Genomic DNA, 9,111 nt, shown 5'->3' on the forward strand with positions numbered 1-9,111 from the left:
CTTTATCAGCAGCTTGAGAATGAACTAACACCCAACTTCTGAAGCCTACTTCTGTCAATTCAGCCATCTCAGCCGCAGCCCAGTTCTGTGCCCTTGCTGGAGAGGTGTTACAGTCTTTCAGAGGAGACATGGGACTCTGGCTTTTTGAGTCTTCAGCATTTTCCAGTTGATTTGTTTTTCATCTTTGTGGGCCTTAAATCTTTGAGGTTGCTGAGCTTTGAATGGGGTTTTCTGGGGGTCTTTTTTTGTTGATGTTGTTGTCACTTTCCGTTTGTTTTAACAATCAGGCAACTCTTCTGTAGTGATGGTGTGGTTTGCTGGGGGTCCACTTCAGACCCTAGTTGCCTCAGTCCCTCCTGCATCTGGAAGTATCACCAGTGAAGGCTGCAAAACAGTAAAGATGGTAGCCTGCTCCTTCCTCTGGAATCTCCCTCCCAGGGTAACTGACCTGATGCTAACCCAAATGCTCCTGGAGAAGGTGTCAGGTGTCACCCAGTCAGGAGGAATGGCATCAGGGACCCACTTGAAGAAGCAGTCTAGCTGCCTCTTAGCAGAGCAGGTGTGCTGTGTTGGGGGTAATGGACTTTGCCCAGACTACCTGGACTCTCCAGAGCCAGCAGGCTAGAAAGGCTAAATTAGCTGAACCACAGAGACGGAAGCTGCCCCTCACCCTGTGGGGCTCCATTCCAAGGAAAAAAATCAGAATTCTGTCCATATTACCCTGGCTGGACTCGCTGAAATTCCCACAGGGAGGCCCTGCCCAGTGATGAGGCATGTGTTGTAATCCCACTTAAAGAGGCAAACTGGCCATGATCTGGCAGAGCAGCTGTGCTGCTTTATGGAAAACTCCTCCTGGTCTAGACCACTTGGGAAGAACTAGTAGACTAGAATAGCAGACTGAACTGCAGAGATGGCAGCTGCCCTGCCTTACCCCACCCATCCCCTCCAACTCAGTCTGTCTCAGTCTTGAGCCTGCTGCCACTGGTTGGCTGGAATTCCAAGACAGTGGGTCTTACCTTGTGAGGTGCTGTGGGAATAAGGCCCACAGAATAATGCTGCTTAACTCCCTGGATTCAGCTTCCTTCCCAGGGGAGGCATGGAAAGCTCTCTCACCTTGCTGGAATTCCCAGGGCTGGAGTATGCAAAACTCCCGGGTCTCCCTGCATGCCTGAGTGAGCTGCCACTCTGCTTTGGACCCAAAGCCCATAGTCTCAGGAGGGGATCATCTGATCTGTGGATTGCAAAGACCAGTGAGAAAAGCATGGTTTCCTGGGCAGGGTCTCAAAATCACTCACTGCCTCCCTTGAGGGAGGCTGGGGGCTCCCCTGGCTCTGTTCCACTCCTGGGTGGACTGTGGCCCTCTGCTTTTCCTCTCTCATGGGCCAAGCCATCCACCTAGTTAGTGCCAATTCGAGAACATGGATACCTCAGTTAAAGGTGCAGAATTCACTTACCGTTTTCATTCCTCTCCATGATAGCCACAACCACAGCTGCTTCTCATCAGCCATCCTGGCCCCTCCACCCTAACTATTCACTTAAGGTGAACGAATTTATTATTTCTTCTTGAGAACTCATAAGTAAAGGGAAACATTCATATTGTCTTAATTAGATGTACCGTACCACTGGGTAACCAAATATTGGAAGGTGAATAAAATCTGTTTTTAAAATTATTTCATCTAATAACTTAAAAAGAAATAATAAGCTTAGAGTATCACAATTTTTAACTCCCGCTAAAGGTATTCATCTAAGTATTAAACAAGAACAGATGCTAACATCATAACAAGGGAGACAACCAGATGCAACATAAGTCCTGATGAAAAATCACAACATTATCTAGAGTCTTACTAAATAATTCATCAGATCTAAGTGAATTTAAATCTGGACCAATCTTCCCATTTTCAGGAAATACGGAGGAAATAAAAACATGAAACCATTAACATCCAGTCTTAGAAAATTCTGCAAGTCAAACAGCCTGTGTCCTTGAACAAATTACATTCAGGCATCAAAGTATTCCAGTCATGTACAGCATGTACAACTGTAGTCTCCTAAGATTACAACGTTGAAGGTTTACTGTCCTTCTTCTGTGTTTAGATATGTTTATATACAAAAATATCATTGTGTTATAATTGCCTACAGTATTCAGTGCAATGATATGCTGCAGGGGTTTGTAGCCTAAAGAGTAAAAGGCTCTACTATATACTTAGGTGAGTCGTAGGCTATTCCATCTAGTTTTGTGTAAGTACACTCTATGGTGCACCACACAATGATGAAATCACCTAACAACACATTTTTCAGAACATATCCCTCTCATTTAGCAACATGTGACTGTAATTGTAAGGAAAAGAGAACGCCTATACACTGCTTGTGGGAATGAAAATTACTCCAGCCACTGAGAAAAGCAATTTGGAGATTTCTCACAGAATACGAGTTGAACTAACATTTGACCCAGCAATCCCATTACTGGGTATATGCCCAAAGGAAAATACATATTTCTACCAAAAAGACACATGCACCCATGTGTTCATCACAGCACTCTTTGTAATAGCAAAGATGTGGAATTAACCTAGGTGTCCATCAATAGTGGACTGGATAAAGAAAATGTGGTACAATGCACCACGAAATACTATGTAGTCATATAAAGAATGAAGCATGTCCTTTGCAGCAACATGGATGCTGCTGAAGGCCATTATCCGAAGTGAAGTAACAAGAACAGAAAGCAAAATATACATGTATTTACTTATACATGGGAACTAAACATGGAGTATGCATGGATGTAAAGACGGGAACAGAAGAAACTGGAGACTACTAGAGAGAAGAGACACGGAGTTGGGGCAAGGACTGAAAAACTACCTATTGGGTGTTGTGATTACTACCGGGATGATGGATTCATTCATACTTCAAACCTCAGCATTGCACAATATATGTTTGTAAGAAACCTGCCCAATTCTAAAACAAAAGTTGAAACAATGAAATAAAATTAAAATAGGAAAAGAGGATAAATGGAGTGGGTTGTAGAGACTCAACAAAAATAAAGAATGGAATGTGTTGGACTAAAGGATAATGTCTAGGGATGCATAGTTAGACCATCAAACTGTAAAGAAACATAGAAAATGTTTACTACAAATCTCAGGAGATTGACTCATTTAGAGGGGAAAAGGCAAATGTAATGAGGAAGGTGCTCATGGAAGACTCTAGGATCTATACTGTGCAAATAACCATATTACAGACACGTCATTACTGAAAGTTTGAGGCCCTAGGAGAAAAGGTGCCGCCGGTATATCGCAAGCAACTCAGATACATAGAAGCTTTTCCGTGTGATGGTTTAGCGATCAGACTGTCAAGCCAGATTGCTGCTTAGGTTCAAATTCCAACTATATTCGAGGAACAGGACTTTGGAATAGTTTCTTCATCTGTAAAATGCTTATATTTTCCTCATAGATTGTTCATGAGGATTAAAAGAAATGTTGTGAAGAAATTTAGTTTTATGTTTTATAAATGAGAAAATCATAGAATCTTTGCTATTTTGTTCAGAAGTGAATATATAAATTTTTATTGTCCTCACAGCAATTGCTCCAACACTTGTTGTATACGAAGTCATATATCTCCCCTAGATAAGATCCTGAGAGTGAGATTTAAGTCTTATAAGGTAAAATTTGAGATATAAATTGTAAAAATTCAACTAAAGTGCAAATATTTATTTATTAAAACAAATGAGTAAAGCATATTGTATTTTCCAACTGAAGAAGGAAAGTGAAATACAATTGGATACTTAAGTTTCAATCAACTGAAATTACAATTGAATATTTACAATTGAATATTTAATACAATTTAATATTTAATACAACTGAATACAATTAAATATTTAAGTTTCAATCAATATCATTAGTAATTTTTGTTCAATATCTTTATTGTCAGGCTCCTTTCTCCCCTCTCCCATATATGATATTTACTTCAACAATTTTTGAGAAACTTTAGGAAAGGCAATCTTTTGTACTTCCTGCAATGATTAGTTGGGTCAAATAACTATGCAATATTTTGGAATTTCATGGAACATTATTGTGAAGACCATGCTGAATAAACAAAGAGTCAAGCTTGACTAAACTGATTCTCTTATAGATGAAATTGAACTTGGCACAATTCTTTTCAGATAGAAGTTGGGGATTATTTTTGCATCAAGTATGTAAAAAAATTGGCAACTTTTTGGCTATCATTTCATTTAATGTTTTCTTTCCGTCATAGTAGTTTCAAAACAGGTTCCATATTTATGGTCACTATTGAGATTTAAAAACCTAGAGTTAATATATTTCACTTTACTCTCTTTGAAAATTTTAATAATATCCTGGCTTTCTGAAAAGTAAGAATTTAACTACTGTTTTCATACTTTTAAAATTTCTTTTTGAAGGTAGATTTTTAATGCCAAAACCTTTGGAGATTTTTGTTTTTTGGCATAATTCCTTTGCTCTGTGTGCCACAAATGTTTAAAATATGCATAATCATGAAAAAACTGTTGGTTCGAAACATTATCTTCTTTAAGTATATTTTTTCAGATTTACCAAATCATACCCAAATTTCTTAAACTTCAACATTACAGAAATCTAAAAGATTTAAAGGACAGTCTGCAGCAAGTCCAGTTCCCAGGGGTAATCACTGTCAACGTACTGTTCAGAAAAAGCTTTCTAGACCGAGTCATATATAAATGTGCATATACAGATTAAGTATAATTATACTACTTACTGTTCATCTATTTTTAAAGACTGTATTATCCTAAATCTTTTTTGTTTAAATAATGTTGCTTTTAACACTTCCTTAAAAGTTTGAGACAAAAGTTAAATAAACATTTGAGAGGCCAATACTACATAGAACTTATTTACTGGTAAATATCATATTGAAAGAACTGATGAAATGTCTAATGTTTGATCTTTTTAAAAGGTTATCCATTGTAGCTATCAGAGGATTCAGTCTCTGAAGACATTGTACAGAAGAGCAAACCCTGTCATCTCACAATGTGTGCGTGGAAAACAAATAAACCCTTATCTGACTAAGTCACCATTTTCAGACTTCTTTTTGATAGCAACTTAGCATGCATGTTACTAATTCTACAACCATCAAATGTTAAATCTGCCCTATTATTATGCTGAGACATCTTAATAGCATTTCTTTATTGATAGAGTTATGAATAAGGGAAATATTGAAATTCAGTTTACTCATTATATATTTACCTCACAGCCACTATGTGCTAAGCTCTGTGCTGGGCACGAGAAACACACACACAGCAAAGATGCCAGATTCTGTGCTTTGAGATATATTGTTTTAGAGAGAAACAGACATTCATCAAAAAATCAAAAATAACAATCTAAAATTTGCTGATGTGAAAATTGCTTCAATTTTTGTCTACCAAGTTACATACCTGGAAAAAAAAACAAGATTTTGTTTCAATTACCAATGTTTATTATATGTTACCTGTATAAAAATAAGAACAATTCAAAGACATGCTGTCTTCTGTTACTTAGAATCTATTAGAAGAAATAAAACGTAAAAATATAATCATTAAGCAACTCAGTGTGTTGGTACGACATGAGCACTAGGAGATGAATGGATTTATCGTGAGCATGTTTAAACCCGCCAAATGGTTTTCAAATGTAATGCAAACAATACAATCATTGCTTTACAAAATCTGTATTTTTAATATAAAATATCTACATGTGAACTACAAGAAAAATACATTGAAGTTGTATCAAGCTACACGTATTCATTTTTTTCACAAAAGCATTGATTACAGCTCTTCTTGACTAGTGGTTTCAATCATGATGTGTAATGATTTGATTTAAATTATATCTTTCCTAGAGAAGATTTGTCCAAACACATAGAGCAAATCTTCCACTGAAGTCTCCAGGACCGAAATCAATCAGTAACTGGAATTTTAACGAAGGTAACCACATAACTTACATTTCCATGTTCCAACTTGTTATTGTGAAGAAATCACTGAATACTCAGAATGACTTCAACCAAAGCATCCCTGAGTTCACTCCCAGGTTTGTTAACCTTAGGAGAAAACCTTACTGTGAATATAGAATGTGCTCGAGAACAAATACAGACTTGTTCCAAGCTTTCCTGAGAGTGACTGCATAGAGAACTAACCTGATTTTTAGTCTGGTTAGGATCTGAGCTTTAGGATGTGGTAAATTTGCATTAGTGGCATTTAAAGACATTCATCCTAACCTCTAGAGCTTTACAACAAAAATTATGAAATTTACATAAAATTCAACAAAACCATGAAAAATAAATTATTTATATACATATAGATATGTTTACATAAATTTAGTGTATACATACACATAAAATTTAGTTGTTACAAGAGTAATTTTGCAGATGTTTGGTGTCGAAACTAGTGCTAAAAAGTTGACAAAATTACGACCTCAATTTTCAAGGCTTATGACATTAAACTATAAGAAAATAGAGAATGGCTGTTTCTCTCCCAATCAGCCTCTGAATCTCAAAGTAGTATGTGTGGCATATCTACTAATGCAAATTTTCATTCAGCCACATAAAGTAAAATTGGGGAATGCCCATTTTTCAAGCATTCCTTGGAATTTCTGAAATATAGCAGACATACCACAAAATTACCTCAATAGGTTTAATGTAAGAAAGAAAATACTATATATACATATAACGTATGCTAAAATCATACCTAAGTTATAGATATTGTTAAATCTTAGGCAGCTTTTGGTTGGATTTTATTCTCTTTTCTAAATGGACCTGTGAGATCTTCAGGTGCATATTAAGCTACTCATAATTTCTACCTGCCCTTATATTTGAAGATGGTCAAGACCCCACTAGCTCTCACTTGGTCAAATTGCCATGTGCCTAGAGGACTGATCTCCACCTGAGCCACACATATTACTAAGCCCTCACTTTTATACTGAAATCAAAAGAAAAAAAGAGCAAGTTAATTTTGTTGTTTCCTAATTTTTTCAGTTTTCAGAGGGTAACTTTCTCATGAGTTTCTACAGTCACTAAACCACTCGACCTTTATTACTGTCTGGCTATACAGCACTGGCTTGCTGAATTCTATTATTAGCTTACCTCATTGTATTGGATCAAACTTAATTCCTTGTTCATTTATTTATCTTTGAAAACACTAAATCTCTCTATTATTAAAAAGATTAAAATTGGTTATCTAATTTCTAATTTGAAACAGATAATTCTTTTGGATTGCCTGTGTGAAATAAACCAAAACACCACCACAAAAATTTCTATGTGTATGTTATGGTTTATTCCACAAAGACGTAAGAACCAATGTTATGTGTAGTCAATTAAAATTTAGTGGTTGAATATGCTACAATTTATTCTTTATTATTGATGGACTAACTTAAGAGATGTCAAAAGTAGCTGCCAAGTTTAAGGAGGAAAGCTAGATAAAAGTAATCCATACCAATAGATCTCTCAACTATCTGGTTTTTATCACTTGCATTGCCAAACAATTGTGTATTCTAGAATGATCTCAGTGAATAAAGGAATAAAAAATACACTATCCTTCTGCCAACACTGTTATTTATCAGATTATCTGAGCTTTAAAATTTTTGACAGGACGTGAATAATGACAAGTACAGCTAAGATGTCAGAAACCTGGATTCTATGCCCTAGGTGGATTATCCTAGAACGCTGGAATTTTGCTGCTTCAAAGAACTTTAGAGACAATATAACTCTTCACTTTTCAACATTCTTCTCAAATTTATTTTAGTTCACCCAATCAATTGAAATACAACTCCTGTATAGACAGTATTAAGTGTAAAACATTTATGTGTCATTTCTTTAAGGCGAACAGTTGTAAGCCATGACTTCAGATGAATAACTGAAATGCCTAAAGTACACTTTGGATAACCTGCAGGTATTCATGCCAAATCCGTTAAATTTGAATCTGCTCTCAGAGCATGCTATGATCATGTTAGGGGGCGTGAGTTTTAGGAAACAAGATCCTTTTGTCATTTAATGTAACATCAAATTTCATGCTAGTGCTAAATGTTCTAATTATACTGGAACTTCAGAAAAAAACTCTCAGTTTAGGTTTAAATAAAATATCAGCTGATCATTAACCAAACAAATCCCCGACATGGCTCTATGCAACACTAGGATAATAGATTACAGTTGCTCTTCTTTAGAATATATTTAATTCAACAGATTCCAATGCTATCAACACAACCATATTTTTATTGATTTACCTTTCTTACATTTTATTAATATGCATGGATATTGAAAGAACACTGGTATATGCTGAATAGATATTTTGGACATAATTAATTAGAAAGCACAGATTATTCACTTAAATACGATTCAGTTGTACATAATTTGAATGAAACTGATAAAGGGCTATCCTTTATTAGTTTCATAAGAAACTTTCATCAAATCACAGTCTTTACCAAAACATTTTGACTAATAGAATTATCTCCCATATGTATAGCTTCCTTCACTGCAAGGTGTTGTAGGCACACCTATGTTTAAAAAGGAGTATAGCTTTGCAATTTTCAATCTCCTCAGAATAAAACAGATACTTTTTTCATGGACACTGATACTTTTATTCTAAATGACTAGTAGAAATTTAAATTTAAATGTTTCCAAGATCTGATAAATATTTCAGTTTTAAAATAGATTATATTTATACTATACTTCAAAAAAAGATATTAACATAAATATAATGTGCCTGTATAATCTTTTTCAGCAAAGTATATTTTAGTTTTAAAATGGAAAATTTTTCTTTATAATTTTGCCAATTTATAAAATACTATTTTATGTACATGAAATTAAGCAGAATGTTTGATTATTGTTATAATGACATTGAGAATAATTATAAATACCATGCTGACAGTAAAACTTGATTAGGTAGTTCATTTATTTAATAGAAGTTAAATTTGAAAAATACCAAATAAAATCAAATAATGTTTCTATATTCAGTTTCAACTCTAACAATTTCCACGATTTAGTACCTAATGATTATTTTTACCACAATGATACCTTCAAATGTACAATAACTAGTGTTCTCTTTGTTCTGGCAAAATGAGTAAGTTAATATGTTGTGAGCATAAACTATAAATGCTGTTTTCAGCCACTTCCATC

The sequence above is a fragment of the Callithrix jacchus genome, chromosome 21 (assembly GCF_049354715.1).
Source record: "Callithrix jacchus isolate 240 chromosome 21, calJac240_pri, whole genome shotgun sequence".
Lineage (NCBI taxonomy): Eukaryota > Metazoa > Chordata > Mammalia > Primates > Cebidae > Callithrix > Callithrix jacchus.